This window comes from Eretmochelys imbricata, chromosome 9 (genome assembly GCF_965152235.1).
Source record: "Eretmochelys imbricata isolate rEreImb1 chromosome 9, rEreImb1.hap1, whole genome shotgun sequence".
Lineage (NCBI taxonomy): Eukaryota > Metazoa > Chordata > Testudines > Cheloniidae > Eretmochelys > Eretmochelys imbricata.
The window spans coordinates 32,432,988-32,458,997 of record NC_135580.1 but is presented as its reverse complement, the minus strand read 5'-3'; the positions used below and the strand labels follow the sequence as shown (position 1 = coordinate 32,458,997).

The window sequence follows — 26,010 nt, the reverse complement described above, 5'->3', positions numbered from 1 at the left end:
CAGGAACTGAAAGCAACAAAAATAAACTAGTCTCTTTTCACTGCCCAAGTTGAGAGAAAAGCAATGAGTAATCAGTATAAATGATGAAAACTAAAGCTAGATTTTTAAAAGTTACTTGGCTTAAACAATATAAGGAACTCAGGAAAAGGAATAGGTATATACATAGATCGATTCTCTAAGTGCTTCATTCTAAAGTAAGGGAAATCTCAGATTTGATTTGATATCGGGAATCATCGAATATCAGTAATGACTCCAATTCAGATTTCCTGCCAAAATAGCAACACAACCACTAGTCCTCTAATAGAGACCATTAACTTTGTAAATAAAAGGAAAACAACCTTTGTGGTGATGTAACAGAACACAAACAGCATTTAATATGATCAGTTTAGCACAAAATTTTTGAAACCAAAAATGTTTGCTGATCAGTGATAGTTCCTTACAATCAACAATGCAGAATGCTGGCATATTAAATTTTAAAATCACAGCTCAAATTATGAGAAGATTTAGAAACAAACATTGCAAAAACGTTACTAAGTTCACTTCATAACTAAAGATGATGGGTAAATAAGTGGGTCTACTAAACTAGGAACTAATGCGGATCTCTTTCATACATTTTATTCCTATATGTTTGGAGTCTGTACGAAATTCAAATTTAAAATTCAATAACTTCATCAGGGATAAATTTCAACCCAAGGGCAAAGGATCTATCCAAAGTCCTCTGAACCATGAACTTGTATTAGATACATGTTGTTTTGGGGGAGGGGCGGGGGGGAAGGGGATGGCTGCATACATAAAAACAAAACTGTCATGTCAGAGCACCTCTATACACTTTGCAGTGTGCGAAGTGGGGGCTCTGCAAAGGCCTCATAGGACAATACAGAGAATATCATTGGTGACAGTGTGGAGGTGGAACTACTGGATCTGTGACTGTGAAGGTACAATGATTCCAAATGACTCCTGCATAAAGTATGGAGAGGCTGTAGCCATCAGGCTACAACCACAGTAATGAGATTGTACTGTATTCCTACATCATGTGTTAAAATTTGGGATGGAAGTGCCCGTTCTCTTCCTAATCCCTGTTTCAGCCCCACCATTGACCCCTTACCCCTGCTATTCCAAGTACAAAGTCTTGGATCCTATGCAAGGGAGATGGATGGATGTGCTTTCACCTCAAGTGAAATATTTCTGTATTTGATGGGCAACCTGCTTTCTGTGAAATTCAAAAGTCTTTCTGATCTGATATACATAAGGCTACAAAGGGATACAATTGCAAAGCATATTTAGTCTGCTTAGAGATAATTTTATTAGTGAAATGAACTACTGATAATTTCTCAAAGATTAAGTTGTATCAAATTTAGTGATCCAGGAGATTTTATCCAAAAAAACTCTACTACAGTCTTGTTACCAACCTCTATGCCAGTAAAAACAGTTGGTATTCTTCCAGCTTTATGAACACATTCTGTCAAGCTCAAGAAGCCAAACTTTGTGATCTCACCATCTGCCATGACCTCTTGTCAGTTTCAGACAAAAGAACCCATGCAGATGGTCTCAAAATGTAGATTCTTTCTTATTCCCAGTTACTACTTGACAGCTTGCATCAAACAGATAGCAAAATGCAAAACTTGACTTTGTTCTCTCACTGGGTTTCTGATGAAATTATACAAAGATGGATTTGGAGGCCCAGTCCTATGGCATGGAAAATGTGCCTCATAGATTAAGTATCTTTCTCCAGAATGTAAAGCTTTTCTTTCTAAAAAAAACCACCACAATTTGTTCACCTTGTGGTTACACATAATTTACCTCACTGCTCTCGTTAAAGCAAGTCGACAGCTGAACAATACACTAAGCAATAGGAATACCAGGGCAACAAAGTCCAGTTATGATCACAAACACGGAACACATTCAAAATCCAAAAAATTATTAATTTAGTTAAAAGATAGCTACGTCCAATTCTGATTTATCCAGTGAGATAGATTAAAAAAACCCCACAACCTAACCCAATCTTCTCTGCAGCTTAAAAAGACTAATCTATTCTAAAATTTCATTCATATTAGAGCTTTGACATATAATTCATTTATTGGAAACAGACAACACAAGTTACAGAATGTGTTTTTCTGCAGAACAATATTTAGTTCTCCAGAAATTGATTTGCCCTTAAAGTTGATTGTTCTAAAGACTCATTTTTACACAATAGCATAATAAGTTTCTGGTAAACAAGTCTATTAAACAAAAACCTCCGGAAACTAAAGAGAGCCTCTTACACTGGAAAACAGACTATTTCATTCCTATATCCATGTTTAAGCAAACTTCAGTTTTAATTTCTCTCTCTCCCAATTTTTTTCATTGGCACCTCAAGACACTTTACCTCCAAAACAAATGAGCACCAACAGATGAATCCCGCTGTGCTCCTAAATACCACCCATCACCTCCCACATACTGCAAGTCTTCCAAGCGTCAGTGCTGTTATTATGCCAGTATTATACTAACTGTCACACAAGACAACAAAATAATGCAGCTGGGCCCTCTAGTTGTTGGATAGCTTTTTTAGAATTTAAGCCATCACTTTTACTGTATTTCATTAGATGGTATTTGGACATGATCATGTGGGTAAACTAAAAAAAATCTGTATTTTATTTTTTTTAATCACAGAAAAAAAATCCATTCCTAACAATCTATTTAAGTGAGGTAGCTAGTAGATCTTATGTTTACTGCAATGTAAAAATTATTTTACACTCCATGTGCCACTCTTCCTTTCTGAAGATATTGTTGAGCTGCTCCTAGTTATATGGAAAATTGACCTATGAAGTGCACGTATTCATTTTGAAAGACAGAATAAATTATATGTACATCTATCCCTAGAATTAATGTTAGGGTTCAGCGCAGTGTAGAACAAGATTAGGTTTCATAAGGCTGCCGGGTAACAGAAAGGTTCCTTGATTAATCAGTACAAGCTCAGTTTTAAAGCTACTAATTTATGCATAGTGGCAAAATGGATTAGACCACCTGTTGCACATATGCTACTAAACTGTGTCTCGGTTTTCAGACCAGGTTCTTAATTGCTCCAAGTGTTCACCAGAATTTTTTCTTCCACAGGAATAAGTGTATTGCCATCTTGTTTCTACAAATCTTACAAATACATTTTAGTATCCAATTCCTATTAGACGTTATTCTCAGATTTTGTAAAAACAAAGCCTCTGTTGAAAATATTACTGATCAGTAATCAAATTATACAGTTTAAAAAATGAAGATTTGGTATTACAGAAACAGAAATTCAAATTTGTTAGCAAACAAAAAGTGGGGACTTCTTACTTTGGAATTTCTATTAATTATTCTGTGATCCTCTTATGTGATGCAACAAATTACCCATGTATTTGATAATAGGTTCTATTAAAGATAATTTGAACAGACTTTGAATTTATTGTTTGTACATATATTACAGATATGTTACTTTGTTTCTGTTCTTTTTTTTATAACATTCCAAGTGTATAAAATATTTCTATGATATTTTTGTTTGTTACCTTTCTTTAATAAAGCTCCTTAAATAAATGATCATAAAAAGTTTAAGAATGTGTTTAATAAATAAGATAGAATATGAAACAAAACCAACATAGATGGCTATCACAGAGGCCAATATCTATTTTAAAATAAAAATGGAACAAATGAGTGTTTAAGTCTCAAAATAAACTTCCGTGTGAAATCATTTCAACAGATGGCTGGATATGAGGGACTGCAGGTACTAGGATCTTTCTCTGCTTTCCCCGCCCAGTAATTCCACTAACAAATATAACTCCACTAACCCTTGTCCTGTTGCCAATCTTACACTATACAAATGCAGCAGTGCTAGGAGCTGATGAATACATTAAACAGCATTGTCACCATAAACAGAAAAATACAGGAACAGTCTTAAAGGTTTAGCCTTTGGCAAGCTAGAACCAGCAATGGGGTGTGGATGTGAGAAATCAGTCAACAAGGGGTAAAACAGTATGCTTAGCATACTGAGTGGGGGCAGAACTATAGGGTCAGACTAAGCACACTGGACTACTCCTCTGCTTCTCTGAATCTATCAGACAATTCTCATTCTGGGATCTTGGCTTCCTAGGGTGAGACTAGCAGAACTTCCAGTTCAGATATTTTCAACTGGACCTCTAGGGAAACAGTGTAGAGTACAAGCCTAGCACCCCCTCACCTCTCTGCAGGGGACAGATATACATAGGCCCTCCAAATATTCTAGTCAGTTCCTTTGACTGAATGGGGGGCAAAGCACCTCAGGAAATAAACACATTCAAAAAGGACAAAACCAAAAATTTAAGATTTTAAAACCAAAAGTAGTTTTGTTTGGATGCTTGCACATACACAGAATCACTAAAACACTGAATATTTTCAGAGAAGCTGATTTACAAGTAAGCCATTTTCCTTCTTCCCTGCATTTATTAATGTACTTTAGGGAATTATTTGTTTATTGGGGTACATAAGTTTCCTGTTCTGGTTTTTTTAAACTAGTAGTACTATCCCTTTTTCTTTACTATAGGTGAACTAGTCACCCTGTAGCAAGGCGCTGCCATGTCCTCCTCGCTTCTGTCCTTCTATGCCCACAAACCAGCAAGAGACCTCTGTGTTGGTGCAATCACCTGTGCTCTTTATTTACAGTATATTTTCCCACCACCTTCTAGCTACAAACAGTAGTAGAGCCACAGGGACTACTAGCTCCCACAGCCAGCAGAGAAGAGCTACCATTCCCTCTAATTCTCTGGCTCCTCCCTTACCTTCTCCTCCCTGGTTTCTTTCCTGCCAGCCTTTATGTAGCCCCTCACTAATGAGGTCAGCAGTGGTTCCGTTTGCCAATCAGGCCTGGGCTTACTTAGCCAGCTCCAATTCCCCTTTCTTGATTGGAGCTGGCATGACAGAGTCCTAGCTCAGATTTCCGTAGCCAGCACCCTATCACACACCCCAAACCTGCTTTGACCAAATAAATGAGGAGGAGAAATTGAGGGGTCTGCTGGAACAGCCTCTGGGAAAACAGAAGGAAAAACTGCTCAACCAGACACTTCAAGGAGAAGGAAAATGTGAGCACTAGTGTTTTAGAACTGCTGAGCCATATAAGAGAGGAAGGACTATGCTGAGGGAATAGGAGAAAGAATTCATCCCCTGAAGCAACATGCTCAAACACTCCAGAGTAAAAGGGGCAAACTAGCGTCGGACAGAGCTTGGAGAAAGAAGGCTCACACATACACCTCCACTGCAGCTAGCCCCACATTCCATGGAGGTGGATGCATCTGCCCTGTACCTGTTAGGAAGTGTGCAGCTGGCAGGTCCCAGGTAACGACCCTAGATGAAGGAGGGGCAGACTGGACTGTGGAGAGCATGAGACACCAAGTGAGACAACTCCCTTTCATCTTGGAAGATGTACAGTCACCATTTTTAACATAGAAAATTTGATAAACCTGAATTCTGCAATGATAAAAATATTAATTAAAAGAGCTGTGCTGGTCAGAAAAAGGGAGCACACCCAAAACTCCTAGAAACAGACTGACCTAATTGAATCACATGGTAAACTAAAGGAGCCCAAAAGTCGAGATCTGTGGAGACTCAAGGAGAAATATATATTTTTTCTCTATAAAATAAAGGAGTAACTGAAGCAGTACCATGAGAAATGTACTGTATCTCTCTTTGTTACGTAGCAAGTGAATTGCATAGGATTCACCAATTCCTAAGACCAATTCACCAATTCCTAAGACCTGATGTTAAAAAAAAAACTGAGAGACCATGTGAGGTTCCTTTTGTAAACTGTCACATAAGCAGAAGAGAGTATACTAAAACACAACTACTAGCAGAGCATTCTTCATTTTTCCCCTCATAGTATGGGCCAGACTTCCCTCCACTCAATCATTAGGACCCCAACCTCACCTATGAGTGTTCAGTTAGGATTCTCCTGGTACCTACAGTAACTGCTCACATGGAAAAATAAGGATATAAAGAAATTATTTCATATGGTCACAGCTTTCAAACATCAGGATAGAAATTTCATTCACTAGTTTATAAATTCATCTGATTAAGATAACACATGGGAATTTACAGGTATTACTTTTGCTACTGGAGAATACCCACACTCTTATTTAAGGCCCCACTCCTACCAACATGTATATACAAAAAATGATTGAACTGGAGCTAGTGAGACTACTCAAATGTATAAAAGGTTTCATGGGCAAGGCCTAAGCGATTTCCGTGTGTAGTGTATACTCTCCAACAAAAAGAATTCTAATTCTTGGTATTTAAGAACAACCCATCAACTTTTGTATATCTTGTATAGTGATTAAAAATAGTCTTTTGCTAACTTGGTTTGAATCCCTACTATGATACTCAATACTAAATGCTGAGTAGTTGTTATAGCATTTACTTGGTAGCAAACACTAAGTTGTTCTACAGAACTAGGTCACCAACTAACAGAAGCAGAAATCTACTTTGAAAGTCAGTTTCAGTAGTTAACTGACAGTCTATAGTAATTAGCAAGTTTCTGCACAGAACAGGCTGGCCCTAATAATGACATGTTTAAATTGGGGATGGTTCAGTCACTATACTAACAGGTGGCCCTTGACAGCTGGCATACTTGCTTTCAGTCACTCTTATTACAGGCACACACAGTACCTTTTGAATTCATTTTCTTTATTAAATGGTAGTTAATTAGGAAAGATTTCAGAACTAATTTCAGCAAGCTCTAAACTCAGAACTGTCATGGTGAACATTTCTTCTATGAAGTGTGTTCTTAAAGTCCGAGAGCTTCTTATTACCAATAGCTAACTCTCTATTTGACCAAATGAAAGTTAGTTCCGTCCCTTTTTCATTGAAGAGCTACACTTATCTCACAAGAATTAAAAGATGCCCTATTAGAAAGCTTTGCACCACAGTAGAAGCTGGCCCAAAACCAAGGGTCATTAGATATTTATGTACTGATCTTGTAACATGAATTGAGATAAGTGTTTAGTTTCATTTTCTTAGATTGTACTTCTTGCAAAAGTTCTGTATCTGTAATAGTGGAAGGGGTATATAATCCTGAATTTGAAGTAGCTGAAAATGATTTGACTGATCATCAACCTACTACAAGTAGCCAGAAACTGATATTTCAGCAAAAATTATGGAATGAGGCAGTGCTAAGTGAGCTTTCATTGTTTTATCTTCTTCCAACATAGCTGTCCTGTGCGTTTTTAAAGTTCAGTTCTTATTCCACTCTTACTAATGGATACAGCCATAAAAATGTAGAACAGCTACCAATACTGCAAGTCTAAAGAAGTTCAGCACTATAAAATTGCCATGCCATAATACACACTACCTTTTCATGGAATTGCAGAACACAAATTGCTTGCTTTTGAGACCCCCTTAAGAACAATTTAAACGAAGTATCAACGTGGATTTAATTTTCTTACAGTAACCCCCAATGTACTTTAGTTTATTTTCATTTAATTACTTACGTAAATGTTAGGATAGGTGTATTTGAAAGCAAGATGGATTTAGGTAGCTTGTTGGCTTTGCACCAGCCTTGTCTGAGACCTAAGTCCAAGAACACATTATCATTTCCTGGCACCAGACCAGAGGGAGCAAAGTTGATAATCTCTGTAAGACTGTTAACCCACCTACAGATCTGCTCACTTGTTCTCTATTGACTACATTTGTAGGACTTTACTACTAGCTGGTAGGATAAGATTTTTCCTCTAAACAGTGTACAACAAAAAAAGCTAGAAGCACATATAAAAAGCAAATCAAATTAATGGAATTGCAGAGCATTAAAGAAAAACAAAGAACACTGTTTTAAGGCAGTATTGTATGAATAAGACAACTATGGTTAACTCCTGCCAATTGAACTACACAGGCTACAGCTAAAAGGCCACATTCTGCTTCAAGATGACACACAATTAAGATTTCCATAAAACGCAGCATGGATAAACAGCTCTCTTTTCCCAGCTATATCACACCACTATTTTCTCTTCTTGAATTTGGTGCACATCTCCAGAAACTTGCTTTGTACTGTAAGGTTCACTTATGCAGCTCACCATCATAGGGTGTCATGCATGTTCTTTTGCTGCTCCTGTAAATAGGCTCTCATAGCTTAAGCAGCAGAAATAAACTGGAAAAGATATTGTCTGTTCTACTCTGTGTCAGCTCTTAACTGTGCACCCGGACAAAAATGCTGTTCTGGATATGATTCTCACATACACCTATTTCCAACACGCAAAGTGGGAAAATATGAGGTACTTCTAGAAAATTAACACCATTTGTCTTACTATATTATGCACTTTTCCCCAACTGATCCGTCTGGGTTAACCTCTTAGAGGTAGATAACACTTCATAGCCTGAACTCAAACAAGCTTCTACACACAACACTAAACTCACCTGGATCAGAACTTGCAGTACTTTCAGCAACGGGCTTTTGCTGAGCAAACAATTACATCAAATCATTACAAATTTCCTCTTTGCAAACCTGCCACAAAAAGGGTTCACTGAAGACTACAATGAGATGACAGAACTAATTTCACATGCAGACTAAACTAGATTTGAACTAAAGGTTCTAAAAGTGAAAAACTGGTGCAATAAGTCAACATGACACTTTATTCCTCATATTGAACAGATTTACACTTTAATATCTAAAGAATGTTACTCAAAAACAATCAGTTTTACAGCTTTATGTAAAAAATACATAATTCAAAAATAATTTGGTCCTGTTCTTCCTGGTAGCCGTTTGCATCAAAGGGATCCAGTGTGTACAGTATGCCAGATAATGTAGTGAGAATTACTGCCCACCTTAACAAACAAGTAGTGATAACAGTTGAACAGAAGGCTCAGACAAGTAGTACATCTATTCATGTTAAATTACTTCTGTAGCTATATGAAGTTAACTGTGTCCACTGAAGGTTAACTTGAGTCAAACTGCTCCTTTTCATTCTTTATAGTACAACAATGATTTTTGCACACACACAGGAAACAGTTATAAGAGAACCATAAGGGTTTTTACAGAAAAATACAAGATTTCTCTCAGAAGTTTGTCTGTACAAGACAGTACCCACTAATAACAAAATAGGAGTCACTTTTAAGAATTAATTCCCAGTTTTCCCCTCTTTCTTTAGGGTAGGCCTAAATCACCTGACCTATTAGTCTAGGTCTCTTTTAGAGATAATGTTTCACATTTAACAAGAGAAACTGTCTTGGGAGGAGGAGATATTTCAGTACATTTTTCTTGCAGCTACCTCTCCTGTCATCTTTTCTTTCCTGTTATCTAATTTCTCTCTTCCTTTCCCAACTCTATCAAAACTTCCGCAAGATATTGCATCGGGGCACCGGAACAAGGGTGAGAGGGAGGAGGGCCATGGCCCCCCTGACTTTTTACTGGCCATAAGGGTGAGCACCACGGGGAGGGGTGGAGAGAAGCAAGCGGGGGCCAGTGCCTTGGGGGAAAGAGACAGCATGAGGAGATGAGGCCTTGGGGGGGAAGGGGTAGCATCTGTGCCCGCCCACACTTTTAGGGCGCTTTCACTGCTCCTGTATTTCACTGAACATACAATATTCTAAACAACATATTTCTGAAGTTGCAAGTACCTGTGTTTATATACACAAATATCTGAACTGTAAAATACATTTTCTCATTTGTATCATAATAGTATCAATAAATCATCAGTGACTTCCATTCCCATAAAACTGACATGATTTCAATATAAAATATTAGTATATTACTATGTGATCAAGTGGATTAGCAGCCATAAACTGATGTAAAAGGATTAACCTGATTTAATTCACTTTAACCACATAAGTATATACTGGCATACAAACAAATTTTTATCAAGCCATACATCAAACCAATTCATAGTTTGAAATTTCTTTAATAGACAGGACAGATAATATATGACCTGGTCATTTATGGACAGTATTATTCTCCAGTTGCTATTAAAAAATCGAGATGCTTTAAAAAACATTTAATTCCAACATTGTTAAGACTAGCCCAGTAATCAATGCTTCTCTCTCCCTTTTATATTTCTATAAAAGTTTCTATTAAATTGGCTTAACATTTATAAGAGTTGCCAGATAGGATTCAGGCTCTGGTTTTGCCATTCTATATAACAAATAAGCATAGCAAGAGACCATGGAAGCTCACTCTTTAATATTATCTCCCAACCCCTTCTCACAAGTACAACAGATATCAATATGAACAGTACAACTGAAGATTTCAATAAAGTTAAAAAAACAGATACACAAAGTAAAGGTGGGGGAGGGAGGGGAGATATGTGGTTTGCTGATTCTACATTATATTTTCAGCATTATTTCTAGATTATTGACTAAAGTTTGCATTGTGAAACGTAAAGTCTATATTCACCTCCCTTACGCCTTTAAAAGAAGAATTATGGGCCTTCCTAGTGACCTCAAATGTGAAATATGGGACTCTTTCTGCTCTCATTTCCCACCTTTTGACTACCCATCCCCCACAAAAAAAAAAAATAAGAAACCAGCCGCAGGTCCACGAGTGGCCCAGAACGTTTTTCAGAGTGTTGCATAAATTTACAGTGCCAAACATCTTAACTTTGTGCTGCACATCAGAAGTTAGCTGTTAAGGGTTTTGTTTTTTCTTTTAAACGGAACTGATAGGAACTAAACTGCCAGGGAGAACACAGCCTTGCTATAAAGTGAATTAAACACCGAACTGCCACACTGCTAGAAGGACCAAATACAGAACGCTACTGAGCCACCCCTCCCCCAGAAACTCGTTCTTATCTCCCTGGGAAAGAGACGGGTCTGAGGAGACTGGGGAAGATACCAATTACAACACACACGCGGCCACTTCTATGACCCCCAGCTAGGTTTCAAGCAGTGGCGGAGAAGCCCCAGTGAGACAGACAGGGCGGCTGTCACACGGCACTACCCAGCTCCAGACACAGGCCTGCGTGCCGGGCACGCCAAGCACAGCGGGCCACCTTGCTAAGGCAGTGAAAGGGGACCGCGGCTCACAGGTGTCAGACACCAGAGCCTGTCTCCAGGGCTCTCGGCGGGGAGGTGAATCCCCGTGACAGTGGCCCCACGTCAGGGAGCCGGGCAGGCCCCCAGGGAGAAGGGCAATACGGCGGTTAGCCCCCGTGCACGGTTGGGGCGGGGAGGGAGACATCACAGCCGGGGACTGAGCGGGGCTGCCCCCTACGCAGCAGCTCAGCGCGCTCTTCCGCCCCGTGCCTCCACAGGCCCCGGGGGCGGAGCGGGCTCGGCCTGGCCAGCACCAGAGCCAAGACAAGGAGCCGACGACGGCTCCTCCCTCGCCAGCTGCTGTAGCAGTTAGCCGGCCACCTGGCAGCTGCTCCGCCCGGCCCCAAGGAGAGAGAGGCGCCCCCTGGCCGTCTCTGCGTTGCCGCTGGCGCCGGCGCCACCTGAGAGGGTGCACCGAGAACCAACGACCCTCGACGCACAGAGTCCCAACCACCCCAGCTCACCGTGCCTCCAGCCCGGCCCACTCTCCGGCTCGCTCCACAGCCGCACCGAGCCCGTGTCCCTCTCCCCCGCACAAGCTTGGCGGCGTCTGACAACTGCGTTCTCCCATTGGCCACCCCTCCGCGTGAGGTTAGGCGCCGCCATCCGCCCATTGGCGCGGCCCCGTGTGTACACAACCCGCCCACCAATCCGAGAGACAGCCGGGGAAGGGGCGGGGCACAGACCGAGCTAGTTCTAGAGGGTCGTGCTGGGTACGAGCCGGGATTTCCTATCGCGGCCGCGTTAACCCTGAGCCAGCCCTGGTCCCGGCGGGAGGGGGGAGCTGCGGTGCCGGGATGGCCCGGCTCCCTCTCCCCGCGCTCACACAAGGGGAGGGGGCGCTACCTCTTAGCAGGACTGACATCCACCACCAGCCCGAGGGGTGGCTGACGCTCAGCCAGGACTCACCACGCCTACACTGGTAGGAGACAGACTCACCCAGGACTGGCTGCTCCCCCACGGGGCGGGGGGGGGGGGGCGGATACCAGACTTTTAACCGTCTCTCCCCCGTCACACACACACACCCCAAGGGGGAGGAGCGGAGACATTATCTCCCATGATGCCCAGTGCGTGGATGGCCGGAAGGAACGGAGCTGGTGGAGGAGGTGGACATCTCCAGTTCATGGCCCCGCTGCGGGCAGATGAGAAGGAGGCCCTGTCCCCAGAGACTCACCCCATCACACTGGCTGAAGTACTTAGGGAAGTATTTTGGCATGGAGACATCAAACTACCATATTAACCCAATACAGCCCTTTAGTGAAACCGTGCAGGGCAGGATGCCTGGAGGTTGGCTAGTTCATTACATAGTTTATAATGACATTGGTCATAGTCACAAACTAATATTACATTCATATTTTAACATACATGTGCTAAGGCTGAAGGTACAGAAATCTAAATATTTTATACCACTGACACTACGAAGTTGCATATTTGGTGAATATGCATTGTCTTAATTATATTCTGCATAGGTCATAAACAAGACAGTAAGCATAATGATTACTAGGGCTTTATCGTGACAAGACTACAACACGTGACAAAAATTAATAGTGTTCCTGACTGGTTTTGGCATCAGTGGGAGTCGGTAGTCAAACAACTCTGCCAGCTCCCTAAGATGCTGCCTTTGAGCTTGCAGCGGGAGAGACTTAAAGAGACTGTATCCGATGAAGTGAGCTGTAGGTCACGAAAGCTTATGCTCAAATAAATTGGTTAGTCTCTAAGGTGCCACAAGTACTCCGTTTCTTTTTGTGAATACAGACTAACACGGCTGTTACTCTGAAACTTAAAGAACTGTGTTCTTCTAAGCAATTTTTCTATTATTAAAGTCCTGAAAGTCTCTGACTAGAAAGTTGGCCTACAGCCCAACACCTAGACATATACCAGGAGTATTGTCTCAGCTCTTCAATCCATGATACTGTAGATCCGTTGGGATCAGAATCACCATTTCAGGTTAATAGTCCCAGCCAGAGTCGTAACTAAGCATTTTAGCACATGGGGCTAGCAAGCATATTTGTGCCCCCTCAAAGTGATGAGTGGGGAGGCATGCAGGGTCACATGCCACCCAAGATTTCTGTCTTCCATTGAGCACAGAGTTTTTCAAACTGTAGGGGGTGCCTCACTAAGGGGATGACTCCCACAGCTTGAAAATCATTGCCTCCTGCTAGAAGCCAGGGCATAATATCAAAAACCACTACTGACAGATTTTGCTACCAGTTACTGACACCTATGGATGTTCTTTTTCTGTCCTGTCACAATTTGTTACTTCCTTTCTCACTGGTGAAAGGATAGCACATTTTGATGGATAGGTACATGTCATAATTTGCTATCTCTCACCTTTGTCATCTTCTGGTCCAGGGGTAGCAAAGGGCATCAACCATCCATCACAATTTGCTACCCCTAGACCAGAGGATGACAAAGGTGAGAGATAGCAAATTATGACAGATGGTTGATACATAGCCATGGATGGTGCACCACACTCTGAACCCATACAAAAGCTCCTGGTGAGTACACTCACCACTGACACAAAGAGCCAAGTAGGCACACGCACAAATGACATACTAATCGCAATGACTGTATGCTGACATAACTTGAGTTAACATAAGTTTGTAGTGTAGTGATAGGCCTTAGGTATATGAATTGCTTGGGAGAAGTAACCACCAAAGTATGAGGCTAAGCCAAGATTCAGCCAGAGGTTTAGACTCCTACTTTTATGCATCTGGACCTCTGGCACCCTAAAGACTCAGGAGGAAAAAGGCACATAAAAAGAACTAATATGATTTTTTTTTGCTTTTTAATTTCATGACTTAGGGGTGTATAATTCATGATTTTTCAATTCTTGTGGTTGTCAAGCAACCTTGGGGTTGTAGATGTGTGTTCATTATGTTGTGAAGGCCAAAACTATAACTGGGTTCAAAAAAGAATTATATTTAAGTTCCTGGAGGCTAGGCCATTAGCCAACATAGTTAGGGATGCAACCCCAAGTTCTGTTGTCCCTAGCCTCTGACTGCCAAAAGATGGGAGTGGATGACAGGGGATGAATCACTCAATGACTGCCTGTTCCGTTCATTCCCTCTGAAGCACCTGGCACTGGCCACTGTTGGAAGACAGGATACTGGGCTAGGTGGACCATTGGTCTGACTCAATGTGGCCGTTCTTACGTTCAGTAAAAATTACAGTAGATTTTTTGCCTTTGAGAAGGATTTAATATGAGATAGCATACTGCCCTAAGTGAATATTTGGGAACCAAGTTCTACACACAAATAGTGACATGCAAAAAAAGCACTAAAGGGCTGGATTGAAAGGCAAAATAACAGTTCAGAAAGGCAATCCCCATTGGAGGATCAAATGAAAATTAAGACGTTTTGATACCACGCCAGAAAATCAGTCAGACTCGAAGTCACATGATCCAGCAGAATAAACTTATGCTATAAAAAGAAAAAGAAAAATTTAGAATTAAAAATTCCATATTAAAAATCACAGTAAAACCATCGGATGTGCTATACTAAATATACAGATGTCATCGATAAAACTACTAGCAACTACTTACTTATAAATATTTTCAATGATTATTTGCTATAAAATATAAATTAAATAGCACAATGACATCCATCTACACAATGTTAAAGGTAAATGATGAAGTGCTAAGAGTAATAAAAATAAGATTTTAAAAAGTAAACAATTAGATGATCAAACTTATATTTAAAAGGGATTACAAGAAAGGGAGTGCAATTCAGTGAATCACTGCAGCAGATAAGATAAATTTGCAAACTGCTAGGAAAGACTTTATACAGACATTAACTAACAAGGGATTCTTTTAAACAAAACGTGTGACATAGTTTTTGGGGATATATGTAAGATATTTCACTGAATCAAGTTTCCTTTAGCACCTCAGCACATTATATCAGACAGAGAAGAGCTGTCATGTCAAGGCATTGGGACACCTTGTGCCTTTCAGGACACAGCCCTGGGAATCATGTGCTGAGATGTACTGTCCTGTGAGAGGGGAAATAAAAAAATTCCTCTTCCCCCACTCTATCTTTGCAAAGACAGCAGGTTGTTAACCCCACTTTTATCCCCCTGCCCCTCCCTGTGCCAGGGTTTTGCTCTCTGCCAGAGCCTGTACCCTTGGGCTTAACCTCGGCTCCTGCTGTTTCTTCCTGATTTTGTCCCGTTGCTTCCCCTGCCTCCAACTTGACCCCAGTTTGACCCAACTGGGCAGTCAGTTTCCGCCCCCTGCACAAACTCTGTCATCCCCCCCAAAACTCCTTTAACCTCCGTGAACAGCAGCAGATTTTAATCCCCAGTGAAAGGAGCAGCTACAGCAGCTGTTACTAAGCATGCTCAGTATGAGCCAAGAAGCACACACAGAGTCCTGCCAGCCATGGTCCTAGCACCAGGGTGAGCCTGCTCCAGCCGGGTCCGTGATCCTGCAGTGAAGGGGGTGGTGCTGAGCACCCTAAACTCTGGCCAATACTGCTGGAACTGATCCTGTGGAGATTGGGAGCTGATGTTGCTGGGCCAGGTCCTGCATGCCACCCCATTTTTGCACCCCTATTGGCTCTGTGCATTGGGCCGCTGCCATGCCCTACTTACGGCCCTTTCTCCAGCCATTAGCTGGATCTGGGCAATGACCCTTTTCCCACTCACCTCTGAACAGAAGTTTTAAGTCTATCCAGCCTCTTGCCTTAAACTGTGATGGCCCCAGAAAGCCAGTCTGCCTAAAGGCTACCAGTTAGGCTGTGCTTTCTCTCTGAGGAAACTGACAGTGTTTTTACCAGTGATCCTACAGCTCTGTCTCAGCAGAGTACATTTATTTTAAGGACAAAAAATAGCAGATTGAGAAAACACAGAACAACAATAAGAACCATAACAAGAGTTTCCCTATGCATGCTAAAACCTGACTAGAGGTCACCCATCAGTCTTATGGGCCCAAGTAAGCCAAAGTCTTTCCAATCCTCCTACAAGGGCTGGACCTGCCCCGTTGGACAGAGGGCTCTGTCCATTTTCTTAATCAAAACAAAGGCTCTGTGTCAGTTAAAGCTCAGCTTTTTATACCAAAGCCCCTTCTTTGTTTGAGTCTCTTGAAAACCCAGTTTAAATCAGTATATGCAAATACCCAAGTGGGGGGTGGTTTTCTGGAGTTGTTTACAACCTCCAGGGTTATCACCCACCTCCCCCACTGTTTAACGTTCCTCTAATAGCTGTAATTACCTTCTCCCATGGAGTAGAACATATTCATATGCAAGCAGAGTCAGGATGAGCTCCACCCTGACATCTGGTGGTGAGGTGTGGCAAGTTGTGGAAAAGAACTTCAGGGGCTGATCTCATTTGCATAGGCACACCCACCCCGCCTAGAATGAGGCCATAGCTGCCCAAATGGTCAGTTTGGCTGCTGTGGGATCCCCAGTGTCTCTGTTATTGGGGCAGGAAGAATAAATTGTTATTACCCTGATTATGGGAATCAAGGACAGTGGAACTGTACTTGGCCTTTTGTTATGATGGAGGGACTCGCCATCAACTAAGGAGCACTCGCTAGGCAAGGGACATGGGTTCCAAAACACTGTGAAGGGGGAGCTGCTGGAAACAGGTATTAATACTTGGTGGCATGGGCCCCCTGGTGAGGGCCTTACATGCTAATTGTACTTCCTCCTCTCTCCACTGTGGAATATCAGAGCTAATTTTGATTCTATTAGGAGTCTAGTTACAGGCTGCTGAGTTGAATTCACTTTGGGCTAATGGTGCACCAGCACTGAGGCTCCCCTACTATAAGCTGAAATCACAAAAGAGCTAAACTTACTAAGAGCTGAAATCACTGAGTGTTGTGTTAAGTGTTGGGGGAGCCTGAAGATATATAGTGGAGCAGTTTGCAGGACGGTGAGCGGAGTGGCTGGTGGAGCAGAGCAGTTTGTTGGATGCCTAGAGCAGCTCATGGGGCGGCTGGCAGAGTGGAGCCCCATGGAGAGGTGGGGACATCAGATTTGGACCACGTAAGGTGCCCCTTAAACCCCCCCCCCCCCATCTCCACCCAGGTTGGGAGGTAAAACTCTGCAGATAAACTTTTGAACTCTGGGGCTGCCCTGACCAGAGACAGAGACTTTGGGGTGGATGGACTCAAGAACCAAAGGGAAAAGACATGCCCCAATTTGCTTGGGGTGGGTTTTTTGCTCATGGGATGTGTTATGAATCCTGTTGGTGGTGTTTCCCCAACATAATGCCACATTGTTTCTCTCTGTTATTAAAAGGCTTTTTGCTACACTCAGACTATGTCCTTGCGAGAGGGGAAGTATTGCCTCTTAGAGGCGCCCAGCGGGGGTGGTATATATTTGTCACTGGGTGGGGGCTCGAGCCGGTTTTGCATTGTGTTATTGGAACGGAACCCCTAGATACTGAACCCGGCCCTTGTTGCTGCCAACTGTGACAGGCAGAAGGGTTACACATACATAAACCATTCATAAATTTAATACAATGGCTCCTAAAGATGCTGTATGGGATTGTAATATCTATCTCAGTCAGGAACATAGGCTCCTATAATTTCTGGGGGGCAGCCGCTTATCACAAAGGTCTGCTCTACACCCACTTTTAGTACCTGCATAACTATTTTCGTTGGGAGTGTGTAGGTTTGTTTATTTTTTTTCCAAAGTAGCTATATCAATACATCCCCTAGAGTGAATGCAGTTAGAACAGTATAAAAGGTGACTTGCAGCAATAAGTTATTCCCTTTCCTGTATGTGATTAAGCTACACCACCAGTGTAATTGCATCCACACTGAGGGCGTTGTACTGTTTTTTAACTGGTTCAGTTAAAGTGGTACAAATTGGGTGTATACAACAAGAACTAACACACAGCTACTGGGCTTTTTTTGCTCAGCTGGTAGAAAAAACGGTTACCTACCTTTTCGTAACTGTTGTTCTTCGAGATGTGTTGCTTATGTCCATTCCATTTTAGGTGTGTGTGCTCACGTGCACAGTTGTCGGAGATTTCTGCGTTAGTGGTAACCATAGGGCTGGCTGTGGTGCCCCCTGGAGTGGCACACTCATGCGGCGGTATATCAGGCGCCGCTGGACCTACACCCTCTCAGTTCCTTCTTGCTGGTAACACCGAGAGAGGGTAGAAGGGTGAGTAATGGAATGGACATGAGCAACACATCTCGAAGAATAACATTTACAAAAGGCTAGTGTCTGTTTTTTCTTCTTCAGGTGCTTGCTCATGTCCATTCCATGCTAGGTGACTCACAAGCAGTACCCCCAGAGATGGGCTTGGAGTTCACAGCTTAGCAGCTTGCAGTACTGCCCTACCGAAGCCAGCATCATCCCGGGCCTGCTGGGTAAGTGCATAGTGGGACGTAAAGCTGCCCTGCAGATGTCCTGGATAGGTACTTGGGCCAGAAAGACTGCTGAAGAGACCTGCACCCTGGTAGAGTGGGTGGTGATGATCGCCAAGGGTGGCACCTTCGCTTGATCATACCAAAAATGAATGGAGGCAGTGATCCAAGAGGAAATCCTTTGAGCGGATACAGAGCAACCTTTCATCCTGTCAGCCACAGAGACAAACAACTGCATTGACTTATGGAATAGCTTGGTCCTGTCAATGTACAAGGCTAAAGCCCTCCTGATGTCCAGGGCATGCACCTGGCATGCAGCTTGCATGCCTCCTCCAACTTACGTGTCCTCAGAAGGAAGACCAGTAAGTAAATGTCTTGGCTCAAATGAAACTGAGAGACTACCTTTGGAAGGAAGGCCAGGTGTGGTGTCAGCTGGCCACTGTCCTTGTAGAAGACCATGTAAGGCGGTTTCGAGGTGAGCGACCAAACCTCAGATACCTGGCAGGCCGATGTCACTGCTATTAGGAATGAAGAAGGAGAGAGCAGGAAGCCAGAGGCTAAAAGGGAGGACCCGTGAGCCGCAACAGCACCAAATTCAAGTCCCATGGAGGCATGGGATCCCTAATGTGCAGGTAGAGGCGCTCTAGACCCTTAAGGAATTTGGCTGTGATATCCTGAGCAAAAACTGACCTGACCTCGAATGGCAGGTGGAAGGCTGAGATGGCCACTAGATGGACCTTGATCGATGAGAGGTGTTAGGATATAGATATTCAGGCCTGTCTGCAAAGGCCTGTACTTTAAGAATTTAGGTGTATTCTTATCACTTGGCTAGTTCCAGAGGTATAAAAGAAAGAATCAAAACCACTGTCTGCCAGTGTAAGGGCCTTCTCTTACTGTGACAGTTTGTGGCCCTGTGCTTAGGCTCAGGCCTTTGGCTAAGCAGCAGAGGCAGCCATAAGCTAGGAAGCGAACAGTCACATCCTCACATTCCAAACTAGTCACATTGAAATAAGGTGCTATTGGGCTGTTAGGCACTATCAAGACAGGATTGTATTCCTGTCACCTCCAGAGAAAGGGAAGTGCCTAGAAAATGTAAAAGGAAACTTAGTTTGATAGCATCCTGTCTGGCAAGAACTCACTTATCAATAGCTGGGATGTGAAATCCTCACTTCTGTATTGTCTTGTCATTATAGTTCCCACTTTGCTGTTGTTTGTCTGTTAATCTCTGTCTGGTTTTGTGATTGTTCCTGTCTGCTGTATAATTAATTTTGCTGGGTGTAAACTAATTAAGGTGGTGGGATATAATTGGTTACATAATCATGTTACAATATGTTAGGATTGGTTAGTTAAATTTCAGGAAAATGATTGGTTAAGGTATAGCTAAGCAGAACTCAAGTTTTACTATATAATCTGTAGTCAATGAGGAAGTGATGGGGTGTGGGTGGGCATGTGGGTGTGTGAGATGGGAACAGGGAATGGGGGTAAGAAAATTGGAATCATGTTTTGCTAAAGGGGGAAATGGGAACAGGGAATGGGAGTAAGGAAGTTGGAATCATGTTTGGCTAAGGGTAGGAATGGGAACAGGGACACAGGTGTAAGGCTCTGTGGTGTCAGAGCTGGGAAGGAGGATACTAAGGAAGGAAACTGGAATCATGCTTGCTGGAAGTTCACCCCAATAAACATTGAATTGTTTGTACCTTTGGACTTCGGGTATTGTTGCTCTCTGTTCATGCGAGAAGGACCAGGGAAGTAAGTGGGTGAAGGAATAAGCCCTCTAACAAGAGGGACAAGCCCTGGAGTCACCGACGAGGCTGGGGCCATGAAGGGAACTCCTTCCAGCACCAACGTGGGATCCTGCCACCAAGTGAGAGACGACAGTATGCTGTCCGGAATCCTGATCACCTGGTCCATGTGGTGCTAGATGGGGACATAGACTGACACCAGCCATGTCTGTAGGGATCTGGGGCAGAGTCTTGTGCACCAGACCATGGAAGCGCATGCTACCATATGACCCAACAATCGCAGGCACGTATGGGCGGTGGTGAGCAGGTGGGCTCACAGGCCTGAGATGAGGTCTCCTATGGCTTGGAACCGAGTCTTGGGGAGGAAGGCTCTGGCTCGAGTGGAGTCGAGAACTGCCCCAATAAATTTTATGCGCCGCACTGGAGTTAGGGTTGATGTATTCTAATTTATTATCAGCCCTAGGTTGCGGGAGGTGAAACAGACCAGATCGATATGTTTCCACAACAGATCTGGAGACTGGCTCCTTAACCCCCAGTTGTTGAGGTACAGGTAAATTTGGACTCCTCAACGTCACAGGGAAGTGGCCACTGGCACTTTGTGAACACTCTCAGGGCTAACAAGAGGCCAAAGGGCATCACCATGAACTGGAAATGGCACTGGCCCAATGTGAAACAGAGGAAGCGCCAATGCCCCGGGAAAATGGAAATATGGAAGTATGCATCCTTTAAATTGAGGGTGGCATACCAGTCTCCCAGATCCAGGGAGGGAATGATGGAGGCCAGGGAGACCATGTGAAACTTCAACTTCTTCAGAGACTTTTTGAGGCGAAGCAGTTCCAGGATAGGTCTGAGGCACCCTTTTTCCTTCAGAATTATAACACAGCAGGAGCAGAATCCTCTGCCTTCCATGTTCAGAGGAACCTCTTCCACTGCCCCAAGGCCCAGGAGGTTTTCAACCTCCTGAATGAGGAGTTGCTTGTGAGAAGGGTCCCTGAAGAAGGATGGGGATGGGAGGCGTAGTCAGCTATAAATTGCAGGGTATAACCTGAAGAAACTATCGAGCACCCAGCAGTCTGATGTGATACGGGACCAGGCTGACTAGAAAGGGTGGAGGTGATTGAGAAAGGAGGGGGATGGATCCGGTACAGTGGCTGGGGCGGTCATCCTCACGCGCACCCTCAAAATGGCTGTTTCTGGTCTCCCTGATTTTTGGGAGGGTCAGGCTGCACCGCTGGGTGGGAAGACGATGGATAACGTCTCTTAGGTCCCCTGTCCTTGTCCTTCCTCCTGTAGGAGCCTGACCTGGAAGGACCTCGACTGCAGCAGAAGGGGCAGGGGTGGAGGATGGAAGGCTTCCTAGACTGCTGAGCACGATGCTGGCCCAAGGAGCGGAGGGTGGCTTGGGAGTCCTTACCCATGGAGCCTTGAGTCAGTTATCTTGGAAAAAGAGCCCTCTACCCTCGAAGGAGAGGTCCCGGATTGTGGCCTGCATTTCAGGAGACAGCCCAGAAGCCTGCAACCACGAGCTGTGTCTCATGGCCACTGCTGACGCGACCACCCGGGCTGCCACGTCCGTAGTGTCCCAGGCCATCTGGAGGACTCCCCTGGCTACCGCTGTGCCTTCGCTCACTAACACAGTGAACTCTTTGGCATGATCCTGCAGGAGGGCTCCATGAACTTGTTAAAGGAGTCCCACAGGTTGAAGTTATAACATTCCAGGAGGGGCTGGTGATTAGACACTCGGAACTGCAAGCTGGCCGTCGAATAAACCTTTTGGCCAAACAAGTCCAATCTCTTAGCGTCTTTATTGTTCGGTGTTCCGCTAACCTGTCCCTGCCTGTCCTTTTCATTAACTGTGGACACAACCAGGGGGAGGAGTCGCACAAATACTCAAAGCCCTTTGCAGGGACATAATATTTCTTTTCCATCTTCTTGGAAGTCAGCAGAATAGAAGAGGGAGATAGCCAAATCGTTGTGGCAATCTTCAGGACCCCAGGGTGGATGGGCAATATGACCCATGCTGGGGTGGTGGCTGAGATGACGTTAAAGAGGTTGTCAGCCTCCTCAGCGACCTCCTCAATTTGCATACCAAGGTTTTCCGCCACCAGTTTAAGGAGGGCCTGGGTGCTCTTTAAATTCATTTGTGGGACTGCTAGGGCAGGATGGCCCTGTGACCGCCTCGTCCAGGGACGATGAAAATGGTACCTCCTGTGGGAGGGTGTCGTTCCCTTCCTTTGTGGGGAGGGTTTCCTCGGTGCCGGGATGCGATGCGCCACATTGGCACCACATTGTGACCGCGGTGCCGTGGCTGGCTTGTTCGATGCAGCCAGGGAGGGCTGGGATTATTGGACCAGCATGACCAGCCCCCCCCATGGGTTCCAGTATGGCTACTGGGGGAGCCACAGTCCCTGCTGCACCGGTGCCATGGCTGGTGCCGCCTCAGGCTCCAGCATTGGTGGGGAGTAGCCCCTCCTCAGCAACAGGCTGGTGGTCTGACCCTGACCATTGTCCCTCTGGTGACCACGGTGGAGCCGTCAAGGCCTGGGTGTTTGCTGACTCTGGTGGGCGAGCGGCAGGGCGATGGTGAGTAGCGCTGCCTTTCTGAGGAACAGCACAGGGGCGAATGAGACCGGTTCAGAGATCCCAAACGATCCCTCCAGGATGGCGACCAACGTCTGGAAGACAGCCTGGGAGTGGGTGACCGGCGCCTCAGCGACCTGTAGCCAGATGATTGCCGGTACCAGAGGTATGGTGAATGGCGCCTCGAATCCGGAGTCCCACACCTAGTAGGTGGGGATCTCGCTGGAGACCGAGGCTTCCGGGCTGGAGAGCTGGGATACAGTGCCAGGATCCAAGGTCTCGGCGATGGGGACCTGTGCCTGCAGTCCAGCGGCTGGAGGAAGTCATGCCAGTCTATGCTGCTGCGCTCCGGTGGGCTTGTCCTTCGGTGCAGGGGGCAAAGCCACTTCTGTCACCTGACGTGGCACCTCCGGAGCCCACTGGCTCTGCTCTCTAGCTGCTGGGACCGCTTCGAGCACTGAAGACCTCACAATAGGCTGGGAGCCCCTGCTGCTGCCCAAAGTGTGAGGCAGGTCCCAAGCCGGACTGGGAGGTCCAAGCTCAGCGTCACCCCGCGAAGCCCCAAAGTGGGCGCATGGCCTGACACAGGTCATTTGCCCATGGCCCCTCTGTCCTTCAGTGCTGAGGGACTTTGCTTCTTCTGCCACTTCCTTGGCACCCCCAAAAAGGGAGTGGAGCCAGGCAGAGTCCGGTGCCAGCAGTGCACTGCGCTGCGCACCAAGGCTGATGTACACAGTGTGGGTTCTGCGGTGGAAGGCTCCAACACAGGGCGAAGAGCAGCCTCCATCAGGATGGCCTTCAACCAAATATCTTGCTCCCTCTGGGTCTGAGGGCAAAAGTTTTTGAAGATGCAACACCTATCTTTCCTGTGGCTTTCTCCCAGACACTTGAGACAACTGTCATGGGGATCACTGATCGGCACTGGCCTGCTGAATGCTGAACACAACTTGAAGCCGGGAGAGTGGGGCATGCCCTGCTCAGGGCAAAGTCCCAACAGGGACTCTAACTAATGAACTTAACACTATCAACTATGAACTATATACAACAACCAGTAGAACGAAGTCTATGAGAAAGGCTATGAAGAGATTATTAGTGCTCTTGCGATGCAAGGCAAAGTGCTCCAACCAACCGTCATGGGTAGTAAGAAGGAACTGAGAGGGCATAGGACCAACGATGCCTGATATACCGCTGCATGAGCACACCACTCCAGAGGCTGTGACAGCCAGCCCTACGGATACCGCTAAGGCAGAAATCTCTGACAACTGTGCACGAATGGAATCAACATGAGCAAGCACTCGAAGAAGAATAGTTGCTTGTTGCATAGCAGGCCAAGTTATTCGGGGGAAAGGAGAGCCTGTTGGGGGAACTGGAAAAAGTAAAATCTTCAGCTTAATACACGCTGCAGATTTCATATAGCATACCTTCGCATTTACAGCAATACCATTCACTGTAATTTCTAGATGTGACACCTATCCAGGGAATAGTAAGACCTGCAATGGAACTCCTTGCCTCCCAGTCTCTACTGGTCTTATTTTCCCACTCAAAAGACTGACTGGCACTTCTTCTGTTTGCAGTGACTAGCAAAAACAAAACCTTCAAAGGAATACTGAGAATTAACCTGTTATTAACGATTAAATAGAGCTGTGCAGACAATAACTAAATTCAGTTGTTTACGAGGCCTGTGTCCAGGGTCTAACTCAAACAACATACGCTTCCCTTTTACTGAAGAGGAAGAGGGGAAGAAGCAGCTGGCATAGGTGGCGGCAACAACAACAAAAAAGCTTCCTCTGTCAGTTTTGCACCAATGAGAGTTTCCCTTCTCTGTCCACTTTAAGGCAACAGCACAATTGTGGCCTTACCAGGTAGGAAAATCTGACCCTATATTCCTTAAATGAAAGCTTAGGTTCTGGAGCACAATTACTGGCTTTCTAAGTTGCCAGAGGTCAGTTACATTTAACCCTTGCTTAGTTTTTCCCTAGCCTCATGTCTGTCTCCTGCTGCCCAACTGCAGGTCTCCTAGGGGAGAAAAGGAAGTGCTCTTTCTTCCAATAATGAATTATTGATATGCGATGGTCCTCTCCTGAGGAGGGTGGTAGGGGAGTATCGCCTAGTAGTCAGGGTTTAGGGTCATGACGTGCAGGGGGGTTGTTGGTAGGGGAGCTCAGGCCCTCCCACTCCACCGCGTGCTGACACTGAGCGTTATCAGTGCTCTGAAAGCCAGGGCTGCTTAATCCCTCCTTGAGCCCCTTCCTATCACCTCTGCCCCCCGTGACTAAGTCACTATCTGGGTTTAGGTGGTGTGAGGGATGTCTACTCACCAAAAAAGACCCTTCTGGCATCTGTGTGTACCAAGGTCGCTCTCCTTTCTCTCTTGGGCAGCAACTGCATCCTCTGGTGGAATGGCCATCCTCTTGGGCCAGCTTAGTTCAAGGGCTTTCCCCTGCTGGGGTAGTTCAAACAAAAATAAAGGGGGATTAACCAAGTCCAAAGTTCATATGAGAAGGAAAGGGGAATGCTTCCCTCTCAGGCTGTCTCTACAGCAGGTCCTCCCTTCTATCAGGGAGGGACCTTTGGGCAGCTGTTTAGGGAGAGATTCTGCCTTTCCTCAGCTCTTCTCCCCTGGAGCTGCCTGCTGCAGGTCTCTGTTCTTTCCTGGGCTGCCACCAAATGAACTGCTCCCCTGCCTTTTAGCTCCTCCTCCAGCTGGTGCATTTGCTACAAGTGTGGCAGGGCAGGACTGTCTGGGCCCAGAATAGTTTTTTAATCTCTTGTTGCCTAGTGTGGAGTTTGTATACCCCATCACACTCTGAAAGAGAAGTCAAATATTTGTATGTTATATTAACATTAATTGTTAATCTCTGAAATAGCACCAGGCTGAAATCTCCCTCCCAAGATTTGACTATTCTTTGTTTCTGGGTGATCTCTATAGAGAATGCAGTATGTGTAAGTGCAACAACCTCTCCCCTGCGCCCCCCCGCCTTTTTTTGTTAGGTACACAGATGATTGTATACATCAATCCTGTTGTAAGATGCCTACACTGGCTCTACCTCATATTTCACAGTAATTTTACAGTCGCGATAAAGAGCTGGGTTGACCTGCGGATGGCTTTGGTATGCTTCAGGTAGAACGCTAGGGTACACTGGACATCCAAAGTGTACAGCTGCCTCTCCTCATTGGTGGAGTGTGGCTTTGGGCAGAACACCAGGAGGAAGATATCCTGATTGACATGAAAAGGAGACACCACCTTAGGCAGGAAAGCTGGATGGAGTCGCAGCTGGACCTTGTCCTTGTAGAATACTGTATACGGAGGCTCCAATGTGAGGGCCTTAATCTTGGATATGTGCCTTGCTGGGGTAATGACTACAAGGAAAACAACTT

At 44.8% G+C, this 26,010-nt stretch overlaps 1 protein-coding gene across 4 annotated transcripts in view; it reads right to left on the bottom strand.

Moving 5' to 3' along the window:
- Nucleotides 1-11,535, bottom strand: part of TFDP2 (transcription factor Dp-2) — a 162,684-nt gene extending 151,149 nt beyond the window's left edge. For all 4 annotated transcript variants that reach the window (XR_013347052.1, XM_077825716.1, XM_077825714.1 and 1 more), the window contains exon 1: nt 11,457-11,535. The gene's annotated coding sequence lies outside the window, so the exon portion shown is untranslated. The remainder of the gene's footprint in view (nt 1-11,456) is intronic.
- Between the last annotated feature and the right edge of the window lie 14,475 nt (nt 11,536-26,010).